Here is a 25,387-nt window from a genome sequence, read left to right as displayed (position 1 = left end):
TGCAGTATGCACTAAATAATCTGAAGCAGGAGTCAGCAAAAGCAGCTCTATCTTCCAAGATCCCACAGCAGTTTTTTAAAGAAGGTAGGACAGAGAAGAAAATGTATGGATTGTACTGCTACACTGAGAACAGTAAATGGAAGAGGCTTCCAGATGGTCTTGCACAGATGCATTAGTTCAAACTTCTCAAAGGAAAAAAAGAGAAACAAAGCCATCTTTGTCTTGCTTACTAGCATCGGTTGACAATCACAGTCCACCACAATCAGCTTGCACTCAGGTATAATAAACATTATTGAGAAGACTATATTTTAATGTGAGAGATCTAATTTGCTGCTGATAAGTGACATGTTCAAACCCTGACTGTAAACTCATCATATAACGCGTTCTCTTTCAGTCCTACTTAGATTAAAAATAATGCTGAAAGATAAGCTTTGGCTCTTGTACTCACTACAGGCACTTCAAAAGGACACACAGGCAATACTGCATGCATTTTGACTGACTTACTCAGAATGCTTTCTGGGTGCATCCTGCAAACCAAGTTAAAGACAGCATGTGCATATTCCCATAACATAATGGTGCTCCATGTCTTTAGCACATATGGGGATGTACATGTCTGCGGAGGAGACACAGAAAAAGAAAGAGAAAGAGGAAACTTCTCACCCCATTAGGCACTGAGTGCTTCCAGAAGCTCTAGCAAAGCATAACAGCAATTTCCTTCCCTGCCCTGCCTCCAGGGTTCATCTAGCCCTAACAGCATCATAAAAGCAGGAAAGCTGTACAAGGGAAAGAATCACACAATTCTTGCGTTATTTCTTATACTTACTGCTCAAGCATCTTCTTGTGGACACCTAGAAATAAACTGACTCTGGACTGATCCAGTACCGATATTGATACATTTTAACATTATGATTCTCTTCTTTCCTTCGCAGTAAAAAAAGACTGTGAAGTCAAGATGAAGAAATTCCTGCTTTGATGTTTCCTTTTGCATTAAAGAGACATGGCAATATGAATGAACTGCCCTCCCCCAAGTGTAAGCTTAATTATTCTTTCAAATAAATCTGGGGAAGCCAGTTTGCTTCCAAATATTTGCCCCCAAACTAAAATAAGTTGAGCCTTTTTTAAAAAAAAATTGAGTTGGTTTATTTTATTACTATTTTTCATTGTCCTGGTGATAATTAGGTTAGATCAGAAAAGCAAGAAAGTCACTTTTGCAAGAAAGTCGGACAGAGCATAGTTCCTGATCTCAGACTCTGAATATCAAGGCAGTTTAAGAAATGTTCACAATTGTGATAATGTTCGGGCATTCATCCAAGACTGGTTGCTTATTAGAATATAAGAAACTAATTGGAAGGACACGCTTCTCCTTAGCCACAGAAGTAACTGATTGATTACATTACGCATAATTTGTTATTCACAGAAAGAGCAGAACATAGCATTCTACAGGCCAAGATAAAGAGTGTTTGTGTGTGTGTGGCTGAGGGGAAGGGGCACAGCAGGGGAGTAAAATGCTAAGAATATCAGTGCACCAGATGAGATGTCAGTGGAATAGAAAGTCATCATAGGATAATGGTCTCCTGCTGCTACATGAAGGCCAAGGCAAAGCAGATGTTGACTCAGAGCAAAGAAGTTTATTTGTAAAGCACAAGACACTGATCCTGTCCTAGTAGTTACTCTGCTAAACTGCTGGCAAAGTATCAACGTATCATTCATTCCATTTGACAGCAATTTTTAAGAAAGCATTACTTATTCTGTACTACTAGAGTTGTTCTATTTTTATTGACATGAAGCAAAAACCAACAATAAAAACTCCCTTCACAGCTTAGTGCTGTGTTCCATCTAGCACAAATCATAAACCAAAGTACTAGTTGAAAGTACAGCTTGCAAATTACACTCAATTTTTGTGGATACATAACTTTCTGTCTGTTGTTACTTCACTGATACCTTTCTAAACAGCAAAATATCTACATATCTAACAGTGCAACTGACTGACTCAGCTTGCATCTACTCTTGTAAGAAGTTGTCCTGAGGTGCAAATGCAGAAAGGAAAAAGAATTATTGAGTAAAGAATCTCATCATTCTCTTCTCTAAAGTTCCATTTTTAAAGCTCAGACAAGACTGACAAGTTGCAAGATAGATGTCATACCTAAAGACTTAGTTCTGCTTCCATCAGTGACAATGTAATGTATGGGTACTAATGTATTATTTCATCACACGTGTTAGTCTATGGTACAGAAAATGGCCTGTGCTGGAAATTCTTTTCTTTTTTTGTCAACCAACTTTGGTGTTGACGTATCTCTGTGAGAGATCTGGTATCTTCTCCCACTTGTTTTGGCCTTTGGAAAACCCTTTAATGCCCACTTTCTTATTTGTATAATATATGAGCCTTTGTCTCTCTTTGATTTGGTTACCGGATCATCATTGTAGGGACTATCTTAAAAAGACAATTCAAAGATTGGCTAGAATTGTCAGGTACCGATCTCAGTTATTCCTAATAAAAATAATGTGTCAAAAGATAATAAAAATATATTTGACAATTCATCCAGTGTGTTTGTCTTTTCGGCAGAACTTTTCATAGCAATCTCTGAATAGCTTTGTTTCAGAAGAAATCTACTCTAGAAGTAATCATAATAACTGCAAAGTTGATGTCTCCTTCAGAGATTGAGTAGCACACCATTCTTTAAAATCCACATTTCAAAAATACACACACACTTAAGGGTAGAAGTCTCAATAAAAACAAATGGCTCCCAAGTCCCTGTATTGCTCTAAAGAAACATTTACTCTTTTAAGTCACTGAGGTGCTTCAAAATTGTAAATCTATTCATCCTTCAATAACCAGGTGTAATAGACAACATTTCTAAACAAAAGCAGCTCATTTGCTAAACACTTTAAACTAATTACAAAACATTATTAGGCAAACACATTTAACTTGGTCTTCTTTTTGCATCTAATGTATACAAAGCATCTGTTTAATAAATGAAGGATTTATATACTTATTTCATATAATTTCCAGCATACTCATATCAAAGGATAGTTCATATGTACACACAAAATGTGTTTTCTTGCAACAATCTGCACAACATTTCAGAACTAGCTGGAAAAATACACATATTGCAGCACTTGTAAATTACTGATGTAAGAAAATAAACTGCCACTAAAAAATATTACTTGTATCATTGACCACAACCTGTTTGAAGACACTACTTGCGCATTCTGGTCATCAAGAGATTATTAGAATGGGCTCATTAAAATGTATTAGCTAATGCACCTGCTAAATACAGCTTAGTTTCTCAGTTTAGACAGACCTTTAACCTCTTCGAATTTTTGATCACCAGCTGTAAACTGGGGATAATGGTGCTTTCTTTCCTCTGTTTTTTAACTTGTCTACATACATAAACTGTTAACTCTGTAGAGCAGGAAATGTCTTACTGGATATCTTACACTACCCAGCACAGTGGACCAGCAATTTTCACTTGCACACTGAGATACTACAATAAATCACTACTTTTCAGTTCTCTTAAGAATACGCATATTTAAGTGAATCCATTTTCATATTAGCTTTTTTTTTCCCCTCAGCATCAGAAGAAATCCTATCACAACGTACAAAAATGTATTGTATTGCCAACTATGCAAGCTATCACCAAGTAGTCAGCAACATTTTAGAAATAGCCTACATAGATTTTAAAACAGAAACAGCAAGGTATGATAAAACAAGGAATGAAAATATAACATGTTTTCCTTATTGAGAAGAACAAAACAATTGTCTACCTAGAAAGTTTATGCATCCAAGTATGCTCAGTATTCTCACTGCGGTTAAGGCCAGCTCAGCAGCTAAATATTTTAGTCTCAGTTTTCTCTTCAAATACATTATACATGTAACATCCTTGTGAGTCCCTAGGAACTATGATCACATATATGAGGATATACCTAAGCCAACTGAGTCTAAAACTGGGCCAAAATTTTTCCAAAGTTTTTGCCAAATATTTGGTGGTGTCACTGTTATTGTCATTCACAGATAGGAAGTATAGAAGCGCACACAAAAGCAAAATTACTGGAACAAGGACTAACATGAAAGCATATGAATGTTGATTCTAAAATTTAATAGAGATTTATTATAATAATTTAACATTGGCAATGGATTTGGCTTAACACAAGACATCAAGGTCATTTAAAGAGAGCACCCTGCTGATCTAATAGATGTCCTATGACATTGACCCAGCTGGTGGTCTAATTGAATGGGTTTCCACAATTCCACCACTGGTTCTGCCACAATAAAATTTAATTATTTCAATTGGGCGTTGCTCTTTGTTTAAATATTTATTTAAACAAAATTGGAGGCTACCAGTAGCACCACTGGTAGCTAGGAGTTGACTTTGCTTGAAATGCTTCATAACATTTTGATAAGTCACAGAATGCAGAGCAATACTCATCTGACAAAATAAATTAAAAAAAAAAAAAAAATGGACAAACCTTCTTGGATAAAATAATAGGAAATCAGAATACTAACTTAATCATTAATTGGAATGCTCTTGAGTAGTGCATAATACTTAAATTAATCATTTGCAGACTTGTATAAATCCAGCTGGAATCAAATTACTCCACAGGCAATAAATCAGGACCTAAGTGGGTACATTCTTACCTGCATAGTTTTACTTTTTTCTCAGGTAAGTTGAACAAGCTCTGGAAAGTCCACACCAAATCAGGTACATCTTAAAGCATCTGTGGCCATGGATAAGTCCACAGCACCATAGGTAGACCTCTGAGGGGACTGTGGCTCATGGATAAAGCCATGCCACAGGAGGTACGTCTCTAAGGGACTGTGGCCAATGGACACGTCCAGGCTGAAGCAGGGACAAGGGAAGGAGTTCATTGCAATGTTAAACTCTATGGCTTGATCCAAAAGGACAAGGGGTAGAGATTGTCATGGATACACCTTTAAATTGTTGTAACCCATGACCCGAGTTGCGTGTTATAGGAAGTCCTTTAGCGGGAACCGCTGAAACCAGAATAGGACAAGTCTCACAAAAAGCAGTGACAGTGCAGCAGTGGCATGACCTGAATTTGTGTTTGGGGTCCACCAATTGAATGCAGGACAACTCCTGACTATCATAACAAACAGATACTAAGTTATGAACTAAATGTCCATTTTACGGACATCCCACAGTTCATAGACTAAGGGAATGATATCTGTGTATTCATCAAAGGATAGTGGTTAATAAAAATATATTGCATACTGTGGACCTGATATGTATCAAATACGTATGAAATATGGGGTGGATATGGTCCTGATTTTGGCTCAGATGGAGTTAACTGTCTTTGTACAGGCTCAAATGATGCTGTGTTTTCAATTTTTGATTAAAACAATAGTGATAGCACTCTGATATTTTAGTTGTTGCTGAGCGGTATTTACACAGTCAAGAGCTTTACTACTTCTCATGCTCCCCAGCTAGTGAGAAGTCCGAAGGTGCACAAGAAGCTGGGAGGGGACATGGCAAGGACATTTGATCCAAAGAGACCAAAGAGATACGCCATACCACATGACACCATGATCTGCAATAAAAACTGTGGGGACAGAAAGGGGATGGACCGATGTTCAGAGTGATTACATTTCCAAGAAATTGTTACACACAATGGACTTTGTTTTCCTGGAAATGGCTGAATATCTTCTTGCCAAATTGAAGTAGTGAGTGTTTTCCTTATTTTGCTGTGCCTGCACATGGAGCTTTTACTTTTCTAGTCAACTGTCTTTTTCATAGAATTATAGTGCCATAGAATCATAGAATGGCTTGGGTTGGAAGGGACCTCAAGCTCCAGCCCCCCTGCCACATGCAGGGCCACCAACCTCCACATCCAACTCTAGACCAGACTGCCCACGGCCTCATCCAACCTGGCCTTGAACACCTCCAGGGATGAGGCATACACCACCTCTCTGGGCAACCTCTCTTTTTCTCAACAAGTTCTCACACTTCTATCCTTTCATTTTTCTCCCTCATCCCACTTGTAAGTGAACAACTTTGTAGGAGCTTAGCTACCTACAAGTGGTTAAGACTCAACAAATATTAATACTAGTTATTACAAATAAAGTAAATCAATTTTAAACATGGATGTCGTTATTGGTAGTAGACTTTAGGTAATATTTAAAACACATCACTTAAATGCTAATTAATGTAAGTTTCTAGTTAAAAAACATTTTCTACAGTAGTCAACTTTAATGGAATAGGTAGATGTTAGCTGTTTCTCTGGAACATCCCCTTTAGAACAGTTTCTGAACCCTCTTTGCTCTTTTCCAACTGTCACATTCCCCTTTTCTCAGAAACTCATGGGGCTGTGATAAAGAACAGCAAATCTGTAAACCACTGGTCATTTACTGTCTGGTAATTCCATGTAGGTTGCTCTGAAAGTAGTGCCTCCTATTTATTTTGCTGGAAACCACAACAGATACAAAGAGCAAAATAACACTGTTTGATAGAGCAAATTCTCAGCTACAAAACAGTATTGTTCAACACAGTCACCATTATTACCTGTGCATTTTCACCACTGACGAAAAACAGTCTGCATGCAGCACTCATAAGACTGTACCAGCAGAGACCTACTGTCACTGTTGCCGCTGCTGAAATAAACCATCCACTGCCTCACTGTGCTCATATCCATTGTTCAGTCTCCATAAACATCCAGTAAGCATCACTTAATGACAATGAGCACCATTTTTTTCTGCATAGAAGAAGTCAGTCACGTACCCTGGCTTCATCCACACTTCATGTGAAACGCCTTTTTGTCAGATCACCTCTCTGCTGCCAGCAGAACACAGCAACATGGGAAGGGATACCGGCAGGAAGGTTCAATCTCTACTGCCGTATCACCATCTGCCTTTGATGTTCTGGGACTAACATAATAAAACAGGGGGCACTAATTGCACAGCAGTCCTCGTATATGTTATTATAGAGGGAACTCATTGAAGATGTTATCTGAAAAACAGAACTCAAGATGTTTAAGAATTCATGTCTGGTAAAAGAGAGATTTCAGAGCTAAACATGATGGTTGCAACTAGATGTCCCTGCCTAAGCAGCACAACACAAGTTAGCTGACTGAACCACTATTCATCAGGTGCATAATATTAGAGGTGAAACATGACATAAGATGACTGTCAAGGAGTTCACATTTTGAGTGCAATGATTAAAAATGAAAATTTCTTTGAACAGTCACGGAAGTGAAGAAAAGGTGCAGTGGGATGTGTGCACACAGGCACATGTGTGTGCATTTGCAGGCAAGAAAGCAACAGAGTGAGCATACACAGAGTTGCACTCAGGTGAATCAGTCAACAGCCTGTTGAATGCATATTTCACCATCTGGAAATGAAGCTGCTATATGTTTACTAGAGTTCTCACAAAGAAGATTGATTACTTCCAGATTGCCCAATTTGTTGGGATGGACTGACATCTGGAGAAAAGTCATGTTCCTTCTCGCAGAAATTTCTACTAGTTGTATCCCGTTATTGAAGCTTGCAGAGACCTGGAAGATCACAGATTCCCATTGCTGATCAAGTCTTTATGCTTCCTTCATAGCAAAATTAAGCCAAGAAGGATTTTGCCAGTTTTGTACAATACATAGTTAATTTCCACTATAGAATGACAGTATATAGCTCACCTTAAGAATTTTATACTTGATGCTTGCTAAAGGAAAAGTCTTTTAACATCAGTGCTTTGGTCAAAGATCTGTTCTGGTGAAGACAATGGTGGGAAATTCTTATAAGAGAGATGTTCAGGTCTCATCAGTATCAGCCTGCTAGGTTCTGTTGTTATTTCTTTTGAGCAACTTCCCAGAGTTCTGACTGAGAATTATTGAAGAACAACAAATATTGAAAGAATTAAATCCTCAATATCACTGATACCACTGAAGAACACTTCATGTGTCAGTCTTTTTTGTACACACAAAGAAAGTTATAGCTAATAAAAACTACAGATTTGCATTTGTGTTTGATCCATTAAGCAAACTCTGTAGGTTGCTTTATTTAATTGTACATAATTTTCAATATTTATCATGAGAAGGCCCATTTGAGAGAATTGCTGTTTCATATATATTTTTCCCACTATAGCATGGAATATCTCTCCACACTTAAATGAGAATGTGATGGTTCTGGAAAAGCTTTATATCCCATCCCAATTTTTTTCTTCACAAATTTATATTCTTTCAAAAATGATATTCTCATGAGCAAACGTGGGCATTAAAACTACAGTATTGATGCGGATAAATGAAAGTTACTTTGAAAAGAAAATGGAATGTAGTTTTTAGAAATTAGTTTCTAATCTTCAGTCTGATTAAGAATTGCCTCTATAGATTTCAGAGTAAAAAAAAGATAGCTTTTATAAGCTCCAAATCAGCAGTTTGTTTGTACTCAGGAAAGTGATTTAGTACATGTTTAACTTTAGGCACATGCTTAAATTCCATTGATTCCAATAGAAATAAAGCAGATGTGCTTGGAGTTGATCACATGCTTAATAGTGCTGAATTAGAGCCCTTATACTTTACAAGTTCAATATACCAAATGTTAATTAATCCTCACTGCACTGCTCAAGGAATTTTTCATTACAAAATGCAACCAGTAGGAGTTTGCCCGGTAACTCATGTAGTAACTAATTAGTTTGCACTACAAAATGTAGATGCAGACCTCCTATGGTGTCTCGTTTTTCTTGCACTGCAGAATTGTCAATAGGAAAGAGGAGCTCATGTAAAAAAAATTTCTCGTCTGTAAGAGAACTTCAGTAAATGCTTCTGTACACGTGTGCATTCATAGCAAGTAGCCCATATTTCAACTATTATTGATTATATATCGAGAATCAGAAAATAAATACAGTAAAGAATGTATTATTAGTAATCAAAGCAATATAAAAAGGAGCATAAGAAGTATGGTAGGAAAAAGAGAAAATTTAATGGCATACTTTAAGAATAAAAGCCTCATGGAAAAGTCTGAGACACCTAGACTTTGACACACAAAATCTTTCAAACCTTTTATATCAAATAACTACAAACAAGAGCTTGTGGAGTATTTAATCGAAATGTGCCATTAGTTTGCAAGCATAGCTCATATAAGAGAGTAGGAGGGCACTTCCACCATGTCGAACTGCCAAACAGATGATATTTTTTTACATTAGAAAAGAGTTGAGTAAGAAGGAGGCTCTTTATACTTTAGGTAGTTTGTGGTCAGTATGGTTGAAAACTCTGAACCAAACACAACCAGGCTTTCACCAATCCCACAACAAGTTTTCAGGGTTGATTTCATTAGCAAATATACTAATGCCTCCAACTCGATATTAAAGCTGGTTGACTCAATCAAGAACAGATTAACCTTTATAGTTCTAGTGCAAAGTATCTCCAGACTCAAACCAATTCCAGATCATTTGCTACAACATTTTGATAGCACCACTTCATTATTAGATCTACATAATTGCACCTCTCCCCCCCTAAATCAGAGTTTATCAGTCATTCATACTGCCGGGGTAAAAGCCTTTCAGTATTCATTAATAGTGGACGGAAGTCATATTCGCCCTGTTTTTGGGCAGAGGAGAGGCTACTTGGAAACGAAGGGACATCTGACTTTCCTCTCTCTCCTCATTAAGTTTGAGAACACATATGAGGAAAAAAAAAAAGAAAAAAAAAGAAAAAAAGAAGAATATTTTAAGAATGAATAGCCCAGCTCCCTTATTTTTATTTTATTTTTTAATACAAATAGTCTTAATGTCCATGAGGTTTCTAAAGAAAATACCAGCATCCAGCCTTATTTACTTTGCAAAGCAAGAATCTGATGTGGAACGAAACACTCATTAGAAATAAGACATGATGAGGAGCTAGACTGTTTTTCCTCATACTCCTGTAATTTCTTTAAAGAAGCGCTGCCTAAATTCATTTTTCCATACTCTGTGCTACACCCTTCTGACAAAACACCTCCTTGACATCTCCCTTAACAGGTTCTGTAGTACATGGAAAATAAAATGCCTTCCCCAGGAATACCCAGTGCCAATATTGAAAAGGCACCTATAGACAAGAAATCTGTTGTCTGATTTATATGTCCTGATGTAAACTGGGGTAAAAGGTTTCCCAATGCCAACGGGGTTGGCTCACTGGAATAAACACAGTGGTCAGTGGCCTGAACCTCCTGTGGCCAAGTGTGTCATTAAAACCTGGTGGTCCATATGTAAGGTGAAACCACGGCCATATAAACACACATGCCATTTCCCACACGTCCAAAGGAATGCTAGAACCTACTACTTCCCCACTGAGTGATGCTGTTCTGTGGGCACTGGAATCTGGAAGAAAACGTAACAGGCTGCCTTTTTTGCTCTCCTCAGTATGAAATTCAACCGCTCCCCAGGACTATTTCTGTGGTAACACAAATGACCAAATGAAGCATCAAAGATCACGCCCACAACAAAGATGGCTGATTAAATCGGATCATACCAAATCCTCATTATCCCTCCAATGCTTATTCCTGGATAAACTTTTTTCACTCATTGAAGCAGAACGTTTAACACACACTGAATTAAACAAATGAATTATTTCAGTAACTCACAGAAATTCTCAATGCGTGCAAAGGTAATCATTATTTAGGATAAAAGCTAGAATATTGGAGTTCCTGTAGGATCAAAGTCAGGTTTAGTCTAAGAGTTAATTCACCCTTGTAAAATATGTATCTTCAGTGACAAAGAAGCAGCAACAAAACAAAATGAAAATGAATACTGTGATACAAAACAGAAAGGCAATGAACCAGCGACTAGCCACTTTCAAAGCTAAACCTAAAATGAAGTTTTTAACTGGCTAGCTGTCTGGTTATCATTGCTTTCAACTCTCTGATATGTCATCTGACAGGCACTGTCAAATAAGATGTCATATCAAGAACCCTTTAATGGAAGGGATGAGCGATCAACACAAACACCATCATTTCTTGGCACACATGGCCCAACCATGTGTAGGTCCTGAGAAATGTGTTTTCAAATTCATAGTAAAAAAGAGACAGGACAGCATCCCCAGTGGCAACTTTCTCGTGACTTTCCTAGGACTTATGTGGATTGCTCTGGCTGGGAACAAGTTTTGCTCAGAAGAGCCTTTAATTCCATTATGAATTCTACCATGGAGTACTTAAAACATGACGTGATATGCTGCCTGCAGGATTACTCAGGTAGTGGCTATGCAACTTATTTAGGATAATCATTTTGTATGTGGTCCATTAATCACAGCAATAGCATGCTTTCCTTTGATTTTCCAGCAAGCCAAAAATAAACAACAACATAGCAGCTGAACTATCCTACAAGTATTTATAGAAGTATTTATATCCTGATATATTTTAAGAATATTTGTTTATTTTAGAATGGCTCTTTGTTCTAATTTTCCTAATTTGGAATGGTCTTTCGTTAATGCTTTAAAGCCATATGCTGTAGTAAGGCCCAAAATAATGTTTAATATGTATCTTAAAAACTGCAATGAGTGGTGCAAAGTAAACACTTATGTTTTGATTAGCTCCAGTCCACGCTATGTGTCAGAACAAAAACTCTTTAAAAACATTGGCCCTACTGTATTGTAGGACTTATGCATAATTATTTCAAAATACACAGAAAGCAGGAGACAGAAAAGTAATGAATAAAATAAGCAAAAAAAAATTAAGAAAAGTTTTAGATATTACAAGCAAAGCATTTTCTGTAGGACTAGCTTCTTTTAAATCCAACATACTTATAAGGGTACCCTGCTTTAAAAAGAAAAAAAAAGAAGCAGCTGTATATAAACTAGATAGCATACATAGTTGTTCTGTTTAGAAAACAGCAAAGTACCATGTAAAAAACTCTCTCTGTTTAGCCAGCCCACCCACTATGAAATGAAAAAAAAAAAAAAAAAAAAAAAAAAAGCTGACATTTAGAAAACAGGATATACTGAACCGTTTTCACCATTGTGCCCAGCAAACCTGATTGAGCTTTTTGTATAAATTCTACAGTTTGGGCCCAATCTTGAAACCTGCCACTTAATGGGAAATGAAAGGTGTTCAAGACTCAAGTTAAAAGAATATTGTGAGTTGTACATTTCTTTATAATATGGCCTTTAAAAATACTAGTCATCAGAGAAATATGAAATCAAATAGTAAGAGTGATGCAAATATAACAACAGCCACACCTTTTGGAAAAGAGATCTTTTCAATCTTACTACACATATGATAAAATATTGCTTCTGACAGACCAAAAGAGAGGTTTAAAAGGCACTTCAAAACAATTGTAAGTACATATAAACATAAGAAGAAAATCTAAATACTGTTACATAAAATTTTGAGAGCTCACATTTTCCTATGTGTTTGGAAAATGCTAAACACAATGAGGTCCAGATGCTGATTGGAGTCAACAAGCCTAATGCAAAGCAACTATTACATGGAATGTAGTACACACAATGTATATATGCATGCGTTTCTGGTTCAACACACTGCAATAGGGAGCACATTTTTGCAGAAAAAAAGAGTAGTAAGGAAATGTCACTCTTTATTTAACCAACCCAAAATCACTCCTAAGAACAGGCGCTATCTTTGTCTCCACTCCTGGTTTGCCTGCCTGTCTCTCCCCATTCACAGTCCCTGGTGCTTGGTAGCTTGACCTAGAAGGCTAATAGAAACATGCATGCACAACCAATAGTGCTGAGGTCATGTATACAGAGCTCTCCATGGCCTCCACTGAGCCAGCTAAAGAGCTCTCAGCTCCTCATCACTGCCCCCTGAAGGAGTCTAATTAGGCCCTCAAATCGGCAGCAGAGATGCTCGTCTGATCCCTTCAGCCTGTTCCCATCTATGTGAGATGGGTTAATTTAAACAGCAGGTCTTTTTTATCCGCCTCAAACCTACAGATGATAAAGCCAGCAGATGAGGAGCAAATTTAAACATCTGCAGAAACATAAACAAAACTTAACTGCAAGCTGAGTGATTTTTTAAAAAAGCACATAGTCCATCAAAGTCATCCTATAATAAAATTCCTGTAAAAGGCAAAAGCCAGTGGCAAGGAGTTTCCCTCTGGGTACTGACTGAACCTTATTAAGTAGACAGGGGTTGAAGGGATTCCACTGGGGCAATCACAAAATCAGCCCTTGTACAGATTTGTGTCAGCTTCTCATCCCAGAAACAACAGTATACTGTCAATCCAACGGCAGGCCAAGCTATTCAGCTCCTGATAGCGCTCACTGTCTAAGAAGCAAGTCAGTGCCAGCCCAGAAAAACTTTCAGAGATTAGACAAGAGCTTAAACTTCAAGGAACAGAGGAAGATATTCTGAGGAATCCACTGCTTTTTAAACTCTTTCCTCCTTTCTGACAGGTAGAGCTTTTCACAGAGCTGCTGTGCAGGCTGGCAATGGAGAATGACAAAATGAAGAAAGCTTCTTCTCATCCAAAATTACTATGTGTTATTTTACTTTCCTTTCATAGTGCTGAGAGACAATAAATTACTCTAAAAGCATGTATTTCCCCTTTGTCTTCTCAAGGATATAACTCTTAGAAAAATCACTGCAGGACCATCCCTATAATTAAGCCCTGATGGGCACCTGAAATCATGGAATCGTAGAATCATAGAATTGCTAAGGCTGGCCAAGATCTCCATGACCATCTAGTCCAACCATCCACCTATCACCAGTATTTCCCACTAACGCATGTCCTCATTACAACATCTAAACATTTACTGAACTCCTCCAGGGTTGGTGACTCCATCACCTCCATGGGCAGCCCATTCCAGTGCCTGACTGTTCTTTAGCAGAAGAACTTTTTCATAATATCCAACCTGAATTTTCTTTGGTGCAAATTCAGGCCATAACCTCTAGTCCAACATTTACAGGGAGAAGAGGCCAATTACCACCTTGCCACAACCTCCTTTCAGGCAGTTGTAGCGAGCAATAACGTCTCCCCTGAGCCTCCTTTTCTCCAGAGTAAACAATCCCAGCTCCCTCAGCCGCTCCTCATAAGACTTTTGCTCCAGACTCTTCACCAGTTTCGTCGCCCTTCTCTGAACATGCTCCAGGGACTCCATGTCTTCCTTGTAGTGAGGGGCCCAAACCTGAGCAGAGTATTCGAGTTGCGGCCTCACCAGTGCTGAGCACAGAGGGATGACCACTTCCCTGCTTGTGTTGGCAATACTATTTCTGATACAAGCCAGGATGCCATTGGCCTTGTTGGCTACCTGCTGGCTCATTTTTAGCTGAGCACTGACCCCCTCCCCGCCCTGAGGTCCATTCCCCTTGCACAGGCTTCCAGCCATTCTGCCCCAAGCCTGTACGATTGCCTGGGGTTGTTGTAATCAAAGTGCAGGACCCAGCACTTGATCTTGTTGAACTTCATCCCACCGGCCTCAACCCAGCTATCTAGCCTGTCCTGATCCTGCTGAAGGGCCTTCATAACCCCAGGGACATAAAAACTTCCTCCCACCTTTGTGTCATCTGCAAACTTAAAGAGGATGCACTCAACATCCAGGTCATCAATAAAGATATTGAACAGGATAGGCCCCAGTACCAACCCTTGGGGAGCACCACTTGTGACCGATCGCTAGCAGGATTTAACTCCATTCATCACTACTGTCTGGACCTGGCCCATCAGCCAGTTCTTTACACAGCAAAGAGTGGATCTGTACAAGCCATGGGCTGCCAGCTTCTCTGGGAGAATACTGTGGTCATGTGTTTGCTTAGCTTTAAATCATCTTGCTTATAGGAATCCTAGTTTCCAGTTATCATTTTAATAATGATAGAAAGACTACACATGGAGTTTTAAATATTGTCTCTCCAAGTTCAAGAAGGTATTTCATATTTCTATTGTTTGGTGAGTAGACTGCACATCTCGCAAAGCACATGTACTTTAGGCAGTAATTTCCAGTACAAGTGAAAGAGTTCTATTAATAGACATTTACAATTAAAGACACTAGAAAATTATATCAAATTTTAGATGCGTGAGCTACTGTTCCCATTAAAAAATGTTAAGAAACTCTACAGAACTTGACTTCCAACAGTAAAAATTGTCAATGTCCATTTGCCCTGGAAGAAGCAATGGCACAAAAAATGTTATAAAAAAGGTTCAGAACTTCTTCTACTCACTTTTTACTTCTTTGCTGTTGGCTTTTTATTGTGCTTAAGAACATGGACATTTGAAGCTTGGTCTAAATGTCACAGAACTGAGAGCAAACAAAACTAATCCAAGTGTCACTGAATAGTGATATACAGGAAGAGCAGATGAATAAATCCTTGTTGTTTTCCTGCAGTCTCAAGGACTGCATGTCTGTTCTGTTTTAGGTAGTGTATAACTCTTCTGTAGGTATGTAAAAATGTTGAAGTTATGCCTCTGTCTTCATACATAACTTCTCTCTTAGGCACATAAACAGTTTCTTGGCAAAACCAGTAGGCCTATTCTTTGTCTATATTGTGTTTAGAACCACTAGAGAGAGATGTAAAAAACTGCATGGGTTTCTTTTGCTTGCTCTGCCAAATTTTATGGTTGTTACCTGTCCGTCTTTAACTCAGTTGGAGCATGGTAACATGCCACCATATGTTTGCCAAAACGAAATGTAAATATACTTGTACACATTCAATTAACTGACAAGCACAGTAAAGAACTTGCAGTCTGGCAATTGGGTTGAATATTGCGGCTAATAAATAGTGGGGGATATAAGTCAGAAACTGTATTATCCTGTAACAGTGGCTTGAAAACACCTTGCACAAAAGCAGGTAAAGGTGCAATGCCGTTATCAAGAAAAAGTGAGGTAGAATCTATTCACTCTGAAACCTGATAAAGTCGCAGTGAATTTAAGGTCTATCATTCTGTATCTTTGTTAAACGTGGTCTTAAAAATATTTACTAAATGGCTAACCACGAGACTAAACAAAAGCATTACCACCATTGTAAATCAAGATCAAGGCAGTTTCATGCCAGGCAGGGAGGCAGCTGATAATTTAAGAAGAGTGCTACAGATATTATGAGAGGTGAGAGATGATGACGATCCCACTTGTTGCTTTTTCTTGGGATGCTGAAAATCTATTTAATAGAGTAAGATCAAATGCTGATATCTACAATATGCCTCTCGCAAGTTTTGTTTTGGATTAAAACTCAGAAACCTAATTAAAACAATTTACTTTCACCCATTAGCCTTAATCCTTATGAATGGCTTACTGTCTTCTCTGGTTATTTTACCAAGAGGCACTTGAAAATGATGTCCTCCCTCTCCTGTCCCATTTTGCACTTGACCTTGAACCTCTGGCCATCTCTTGCATTTTTATGCTGAAGAAGTATTTGACATCCAGAAACCACTCGTATGTGTAGGTGACGTCCAGATGTTATTAAAAGGCATTTTTAAAGAACAACAAAGACTTCTGAAGAAATAACTCAGTTCAGTTTTCATTTACATTAGTATCCTGTTTCACTCCCATATAACAGCAATGTATGGCACCATTACCTATGTGTACTGCAGTCCTAATATCATAATATTTAAAATATTATAATTTGAAGTGCTGTTTAGCTACACAAATTGCTGCTTTGCAGGACTGTACACTGAAGCTTAACTCAAATTGATCTCAATGGGAGTCGAGAAGTTTTCTTTTTCAGGGTCTTTTCAAAAACCTAGCAGTTCCCAAAACTTTAAAAAGACAGGCTATTTCCATAAGAATCACGCCTATCACTTAATAGTTTGAAGAAACAAAGTTCTGCCAACTGCAGCATGACATTCCTAATCATAAGGACTTAGCTTTTAATCTTCAGTAATTTTTCAAAATGTAAAATACTTACAAGTAAATTTGGAACTCAAACAGAAGGAAAAAAACGACATACACAGTACAGATTAAAAGCATAGGAAAGGGTTTTAATGCTGAGAACCTCTGAACTGTAGCCTTTAAAAGAGGCTGTCAGCATAAAAAAGTCCGTATAGGGGCAGTTTAAGTTCTTCTCCACTTACAAGCAATGTACAGTCCACCCATTTGCTCTAAAGAAACAGGCAGTATTCTTAGCAGATAAATTAATATGCCTGGGAATCACACTGACTTACCCAGGTTCCTACTCTACTATCAAAGAAAGTCATATCCTTAAAGGTATTTACAACCAAATCCTTACCAGCATAGTTGCAGGCATGAAAAAAATATTTACACTGTGTGATATACCTCAACCTTGGATGATCCATACATTTCTTAAAGGACTGTCTTCAGTCTTCTCACAGTGCAAATTCTGTTCACTCTAACAAACAAAACATTAAAGGCTTTGTAACTGAGTTTTTCTACTCAGGAAGATCAAACTAAGACTGCAGCATTGGGTCACATACCCAAGCTGAAAGAAAAATTTATGAGGTAAATATCCAGTAGATTACTCTGAAATTTACTTATTAGAACACTTTGTTATTATTATATATACAATTAACTACACATGTAGATTTGAATTTATTTTAAATGCATGTATTTCAGGCATATCACTGCAATGCTATTTTAAAAGGTACTCTTCCATCCATGGCAAATCTGACCACGTACTAATGAAAGGGTTTTCCTGACAAGGTAATTCCACCAGTTTGCAAGAGAAAACAAGTTTTAGAGTATTAAATATATTTTTATGTTACTTTATTTTTAAATTCATAGCAGCAATACTCAGATTGGTTTTTGGCAAAGGTCATGGCCAACTTTCAAAGTCTACAAAGCTAGTACACACAAAATTGCACCTACAAACAAGCAAAAGATGCAGCTGACTGGGCTTTATGACTCACCCAGTGGATGTGTACACAGAGACTGTCAACAGCTTTGGATATATCAGTAATCCACGTACAGCAGCATTTCCAGAATTCCAGAAAAACAAGTCTCACTCTTTGGTAAACCTGAGACAACTGGATGATGCTGAAAGAAACATCCCTGACAAATCACAGAAAAACAAATAAAAATCTAAACAAAGATATTACTGCTGATTATTTTCCTCATTATAAATAATTTTTGAACCCTTTCACTGTACTGGAAAGAGTTCCTTGCTGACGTGTGCTACTCTGCCCATCAGTTGTCACAACAGGAGGATACATGTTGTTAAAAACAAAACAAACAGACATGGCTCCAGATAAAAAAAATAAAATAAAATTTCAGAATATCTTAGGCTAGAAAAAATGAATGGAGGTCCCCTGCTCATGCCGGATCACCTACAGCCAGTTATGCAGGACCATGTCTCATTGGGTTTTGATTATTTCCAAGAGTGGAGACTCTATGTCCTTCTCTGGGCATTTAAAATAAACTTCAACAGAAAATGGCCCACTGAGATAAAATCTTTTCTCTCCAGTGATGTCTTAGACCAAGAGAAATGCAATGCATGAATACGTATCATTTTTTTATTTCAACTCAGAAAACATGTTAGAAACAGCTGCATACTATGTTTTTTTGAGAACAGAAACTGTAAATCCTTGCCAGCTGAAACATATTACATTTAGTGCAATATCTGATGTTCCCCTATTCAATATATGAACTTGTATGACCATGCACATTAATTCTCAAATATATTTACTGAGATTGGGTGCAGGGCAAATTTAGTAGCTGTATGAAGTGTAATACATATAATTACATAAACAAAAACAGATTTGAAATTTTTCATTTTGAGTACAGAAGGAACCAAGGCTTATATGTGACATATTTCAGTATAACATACAGAAAGAATAGTTCTCAATAAAGCAAAATGGGTGAAGCCTTCTTTGCAGAAATCACTTCATTGGTTTCTTAATACGGATATGAAGAAGAGAGCATGATTTTAAAGTCTCAGCTGATAGTTTGCCCCAAATACTGTAAAATCAAGGTTTGCATTTACTGAACACAACAGCAATATCTTGTTTTTTTGTTTTTTTTGTTTTTGTAGCTGTTTTCCTCCATCTCCCTCAACATCCTGAAATACGAGCTCTGAACAGGTCTGCAACTCGGAAGATCTGAGAAAGATCACATTTCCTTAGTAGCACCATTTCATGGAGCTTAGTAGAGCTTCTTCAAAAGAAGGCACTCAATTTGCATTGGTTGTTTTTTGCAGCATATTTTTAGGAAAAGCTCATTTCTTGCATCTATTTTCTAGCAATGACTGCTTTATGTACTCTAAACAACTTCTTTACCTACTGCTGCAGATACTCCTCATCACTTGAACACCCACAACGATTTCCTGACTCCTTGTGTGTAAAGGTTACAATAAATTTCACCTGTTCAAATCCAACGCTCTGACATTTGTTGTTGCCAAAAAGTTCAAATGTCTTTTCAGCCAATAATAATATTGGTGTCAGCTGCCAGGTCCTTTCCTTTGTGAACTTTTGCCCATTTAAACTAATGGTGTCTTATTTGTTTTACGACTTTTTTTTTTTTCTAGTAGCTGCTCCTCTGTGAAGCCTTCTCTTGGCTATGGAAGGCGTATGTCAATCTGGAGGACACCTGCTTTTTAGTGCTTGCTGCCAGACCTATTTGAAAAGTTAGATCTCCACTAAGCACATCAAACACTCTAGTCTCTCACTAGATCAGAAATGCTGTGAGTTGTTTAAGAATATTGCTTGACATTATGCATAAGCTGATCTAGCTGCAGATGGTTGCCAGAAGGGGAAATCCTGCTCCCTGCCCCCAAGCCCACAGGCCGAATGCTCTTTCTCTCCCCTTACTTCCATTTGGAAGTAATGGTCCAGATGCTTCAGGCTGAACTTTTTCCGATGGAAAACTCATTTCCCACTCCATTCAAAAAAGAATGATGTTTGCTGGACAGACAACCTGCCAGTGGCACAAACTGCTAGACCTAATGTCAAAGAGAATTAACCTCTGACTAGGAGTAAAAGGAATAAGACAGGAGGACCTCCTCTTCTGGTGGCAGCCAGCAGTGAGCTGATCATTTGAGAGAAAATGGTAAGAGGTAAATCAATGAGTCAAGAAAGAACACAAATTTAAAGACAAATATATGAATCAACTGACGTGCACGTATGACAATATTTAGACAAAGAAAGATAGCATTGCTTTAATCTAGCAGAGAATTTCTGAGCACCAAACTTCCATCCCAACTGTGGTTTTCTTAGACAGTAAAATGAAGACAGCTTCAAGGCAAATTCTTTGAACAATTATTTCCAAAGAATACTTATCAATACTTTTCACAGAAAGAGCTTTACTGTTGTCATCTCAGGATCTCAAATTATTTGGCAAACAGTAAGAAATTAAGATACATAGCTCATTTAACTATGCAGGGAATATTTATATAACTATTTAAATCAGAAGAAAATAACTAGAATGCGACTTCTATGACAGAAGGAAAAAATATAAAATGAAAATGACTTGCTTCTTGAATACAAATTCAAGCAACTATACGATAGTCATTAACATCTATATAATTAAACATTTCAACATATGGTGAAGGGCAAAAATCCCAGTTGTTTAGAAAATCTCCTGGACAACCGCACCTCTGACTAATGCAACACGTTACTAACAATTGTTTGGTCCAAGAAGATGCATATAATAATCTATGAGACAGTCCACTAAGCACATCCAACAAACTACCGTATCATTCTATTAAAAAAGCTCCCTGTGCAAGGCAAGTATATGCCTCGAGAATTAAGAAACAGATTAAGTCTGACTGGCTATAATACTTAACTGTACTAAATACACTAAAACTGCATCAGGAATTCCAGCAGGCAAAAGCACTTTACTGTACGTTTTGGTAACATGGAAATTAAAGAAAATGTTCCCATAAAATAACAGATGAAGATCTTTTAGATCTTACGACTAGCTAACAAGGAATCATGAGGAGACTCTGACCTATGACTCAAGAGCAAAACCAAGCTTTATTGGAAATGATGCTTACAGAATAGGAACAAAAAGAGAACAAACAAAAGAGGCATGTTTTAAACTTCTTTGCTTTTCGTAAGTGATACTTATCACTGTACAAACAGCAAAAGCAAACTGAATGTTAGTGAGACTGGCAATAAGACCTCACAGTTATGGGTATGGATTACATGAAGTGACAGGACACAGATACTAGCTGATGAAATTGTTTAGATTTTTTGGTTTGCAATGTAAATTTTCTATGATATGAACATATCTACTTAGTTCTATAGCACCCATGAGTAAGCACTGGTGGGGTTATGACTACAATGCAGCCTTAACAAAACTGAAAAAAGATTGATGAAATTTCAGTATTTAACATGCATCCCCAATGAGGACAGATTCAAACTCCACGGGGCGTCTGGTAGTAATAATGCACTGCAACAAAAAAAATAGCAGTAATAAGAATTTAGATATACTATATGCTCCCCTTTAAGGCATCATGAAACTGGCTACTGTCAGAGAACAGTTGTAGGACTAAATGGCCAGTATCCAATAAAGATGTAAAACTTTACTCCCAATGGTTAAACTTATACAGGGGGTCACATTTATAAGAGTTGAAAAACAAATAAATAAATAAACAAACAAATAAAAGACCCAATAATTACTAAAACTCCTGTCCTTGGGAAGGCAACCGATCATTTACCTGGACTTGTGCAAAGCCTTTGACATGGTCCCCCACCACATTCTTATCTCCAAATTGGAAAGATGTAGATCAGATGGGTGGACCACTTGATGGGTAAGTAATTGGTTGAAAGGCTGCAGACAAAGAGTGGTCATCAATGATTCTATGAGCAGGTGGAGGCTGGTAACAAACAGTGTCCCCCAGGGGTCTGTCTTGGGACCAGTGCTCTTTGACATCTTGATCAATGACACTGATGACAGAATGGAGTGTGCCCTCAGCAAGTTTGCTGATGACACCAAGCTGAGTGGTGCGGTTGACACGGTGGAAGGAAGAGATGCCGTTCAGAGGGGCCTTAAGAGACTCAAAAGGCGGGCCTGGTTGAATGTAATGAGGTTCAGCACAGGGTGACCTCATCGCAGCCTTTCAATACCTAAAGGGAGCCTACAAACAGGAGGGGAGTCAACTCTTCACAAGGGTAGATAACAGCAGGACAAGCGCAAATGGTTTTAAGTTGAGAGAGGAAAGATTTAGGTTGGATGTCAGGGGGAAGTTCCTCACAGAGAGAGTGATGAGGTGCTGGAACAGCTGCCCAGAGAGGCTGTGGATACCCCACTCCTGGAGCTGTTCAAGACCAAGTTGGATGGGGCCCTGGGCAGCCTGGTCTAGTATAAGATATGGAGGTTGGAACTTGATGATCCTTGAGGTCCCTTCCAACCCAAGTCATTCTATGATTCAATGATTCTATGATAAAACAGCTTTTATCTGTAGGTACTGGCAGACCCTAGTAACTTATACTTGGATCTCATTATTAAGAGCCTAAATTGCACAAAAACGTGAAATTAGTCAGCAGATGAGAGAATGCAACTGCCTACAACTTACCCTGAGTTGGTCTGTATCTCTGCTTAGGTGAAAATATCCCAAGAGCTACTCGAACTTTTACCAAGTGCCAATCACTACAAAGAATTTCAGAAATTCAAATAACTCTGTGCTCTTTCCGTTGTTAGCCAGAGGAGGCAGGTTCTGTCATGATACCCAGAAAATATAGTCTTCAGAAGGGATATTTCCAAGGGAGAATTAAAGCTACTGTATGTATAGCCACTTCATGTCCCCAAAGCAGTTTACAGTGACAAGAAGTCACTATGATATTTGCCATAGAAACAGAATACCTATTGGAGTGAAAGTCAAGTTTATAGTCTAGAATGCCCAAGTCAAGTTTGCAACTTACAACTTAGAACTCCTGGAGTACTAACACAAGTCAAAAATGAAGAGGCTGTCCTTACAGGAGACAGAAAAACATCCTCAGTCCGTACCATTTGATTTATACTTGCAAACGAGAGCTAAGCCAGTTATATGTGTAAACAGGGGTTGAGCTGATGTGTTGTTTCTCTCTCCTCCATTCTGGGAAATGACTGTGGGTGATCCCTCTTCTTTCTTTACCTCCCACTGTCTCTTCCTCCTCCACCAGGGGAAAAAAAATCTGTTTGCCAGTAGACAGTGTGAATACCAGCTGAAACACCTGCATGCCAGACGCATACAGCTGTTTCTCTCCCATGCCTCTTGCTGACAAGGCATCTGTGCTGCACACCACACACACCAGCTTGCATGCTGTAGGTAAAGGATCTCTGCAACATAGCTAAGTAGCCTTTTAGTATTATTATTCCCACTGCTCTTGTGCAGTTCTTTTTACTATCCTGCCTGAAGAAGGGAAGTTCTCCAGGAGGTACAGCAGCCCAGCAAAAATATCCTGCCTGTCCCAAAGCAGTGACTTGTCAAATTCTCTTATGGCACAATCACCACATCATTCTAGGGTTGGGTTACAGGGCAGCATAAAGTCAGAACCCTCCTCTAATCAGGAACTACAAACATTTGTAAGATCAGATTAGATCCACTTCTTCTGCTACACTCTCACTACATTTTTGCAAATTTTGCTGCTTAGATAACGGCATCAGTGATGATTTCTTTGCATTTTTTTCTTCCTGGTTGTGCAAGAACCAGGAATATACTAAGGACTAAATGATAGCTTTTACCTTCATATTTGTAAACCTATTTCAGATGTCCCAGAAAACAGGACAGGAAGACAGGATGGATCAACTTCAAACCAGAATCAGGGCAAGATTACAAATCTCTGTCTTAGTACTATGAAATAGAGTTGTATGAATATTTGTTGTCCTAAAGAAGTTCTCGTAGAAAACGAAAAAGGTTTTTGAAAAACTGCTCAACAACTTATTTTCAGTCGTTTCATTTGAAAGATTCCACCACCATTTTTGAATTTATTAAAAAAAAACAAACAAATATTACACTTGTGTTCCAAAAGGTAACACTAAAGTATTTTCTTTTAATACGTGACAAAATAATACAGTTTGAGTTTTTCAGCAAAGTATTTTTCACCTAATAATTCACCAAGATTTTGACTTTCTGTAAATTAAACACCTAATTCACCCACATCTATTTTGTGTGTTCTTAACACATATAGAAATTGATGCCTGGGTGTGTAAGTACAGATATGGGCCCTAACATTTGTCATCTAGATTTTAAAACATTGCCTACAAGACAGAAAGCTACAAGACAAAATGCAGAGATATACACATAGGTGGTAAAAAATGGCCATCTTTGTTTTGTCAAATACTTGATATCTAAAGAACACAATACATAGGGTTTTTAGTTTGGTTGTTAAGTCTTTCTCTACATGCTTGTCAATAATCCAATAGCCAGAATAAATATTAACACCAAATCCCATTTTCATTTGTAGCAGAATCCTTAAACTTATCAGTGCTGAGATATAACAAGGGATGGACAGAAGGAATGCCAGTTCTTAGAGCTCTGTATCTTTTCTGGCTTTAAGTCTTCCCACTGTCTTTCTAAAAGGAATCCTCACCTTATATGGGAACAAAGAACATTCTTCAGGAAAACAAAACAAGACATTAGCAAAATTATTGCAATTAATTTTTAATTGGTCTTACATAGCATGAAGAAAATGCTGGGAAAACAGAATTTTTAAGTGTTTTTAAAGACTCTAACACACCTTGATGTTTCTTTTTCTTTGAACATAATTTGGAAGGCTTTGCTTTTGTTGTTCAATGTCTCCCTGTAAATAATGCCTGACAACAAGCAAACAGATGCAGAGTACCATAACCTCCTCACAAATTATCAAGATCTAGTAAAATTTTGCCTTAAGAAAACAGGATGATTTTCATTGTTTTGAATAAGAATAGAGCTAGATTGATGATATGGCCCACAGTTTGATCCATTCAGTCAGAGACAGCAGTGTAACTAGTCTTAGCTATTGATGCATAAGTTTTGTTCAAACCAGTTTTCCTTTAAAGTCCTATGTAATAAAGAAAAACAGTACTATAAAGTTAGGTTAACACGAAGAAAAGTAGGAGATGGGAAAATGTAAACAATAAGTCCCATAAAACTCACAAAAAAAACTTGTACATTTTGAATTGCTCTTTGGTAACTGATAAAAAAAAGTGTTATGAAGCAAATCCTTCACTGGGTCACTCGCTGGGGAGACTGGTAAAAATAAATTGCACAGCTCTAATTTTCCTAGCAGCTTCCATGCTATTCTTTGAAACTGAGTAAGAAACCCTTGGCCTAATCCCAAGAGCCAATCTATAGTAAATAGTGCACACTTAATGCCTAAGTTCCTTTTTAGCACCATTCAGACAGTGACTTCAGCCACACAGCTTAGTCATAGCAGACATTTTTGTGGTGAAAGCATTAAACCCACATGCAGCTCTCTTTCTGTGGCCACTGGGGGTCATGCTCCTTTCCCATTAGCTGAATAAATCATAAAGTCTGCACAGACCACACACGAAGGGAGGCTAGCAAGCCACAGGCAGTGCCTACAGCCTGCTATTTCTTTTCAGAATAAAAAAAAAAAAAAAAAAAAAGGAGAAAAGAAAAACAGGAGAGAAACACAGCAAAACAGCCTAGCTG

Source organism: Tympanuchus pallidicinctus, unplaced genomic scaffold (assembly GCF_026119805.1).
Source record: "Tympanuchus pallidicinctus isolate F22 unplaced genomic scaffold, pur_lepc_1.0 scaffold26, whole genome shotgun sequence".
Classification (NCBI taxonomy): Eukaryota; Metazoa; Chordata; class Aves; order Galliformes; family Phasianidae; genus Tympanuchus; species Tympanuchus pallidicinctus.
Note: the sequence above shows the minus strand (reverse complement) of the source record.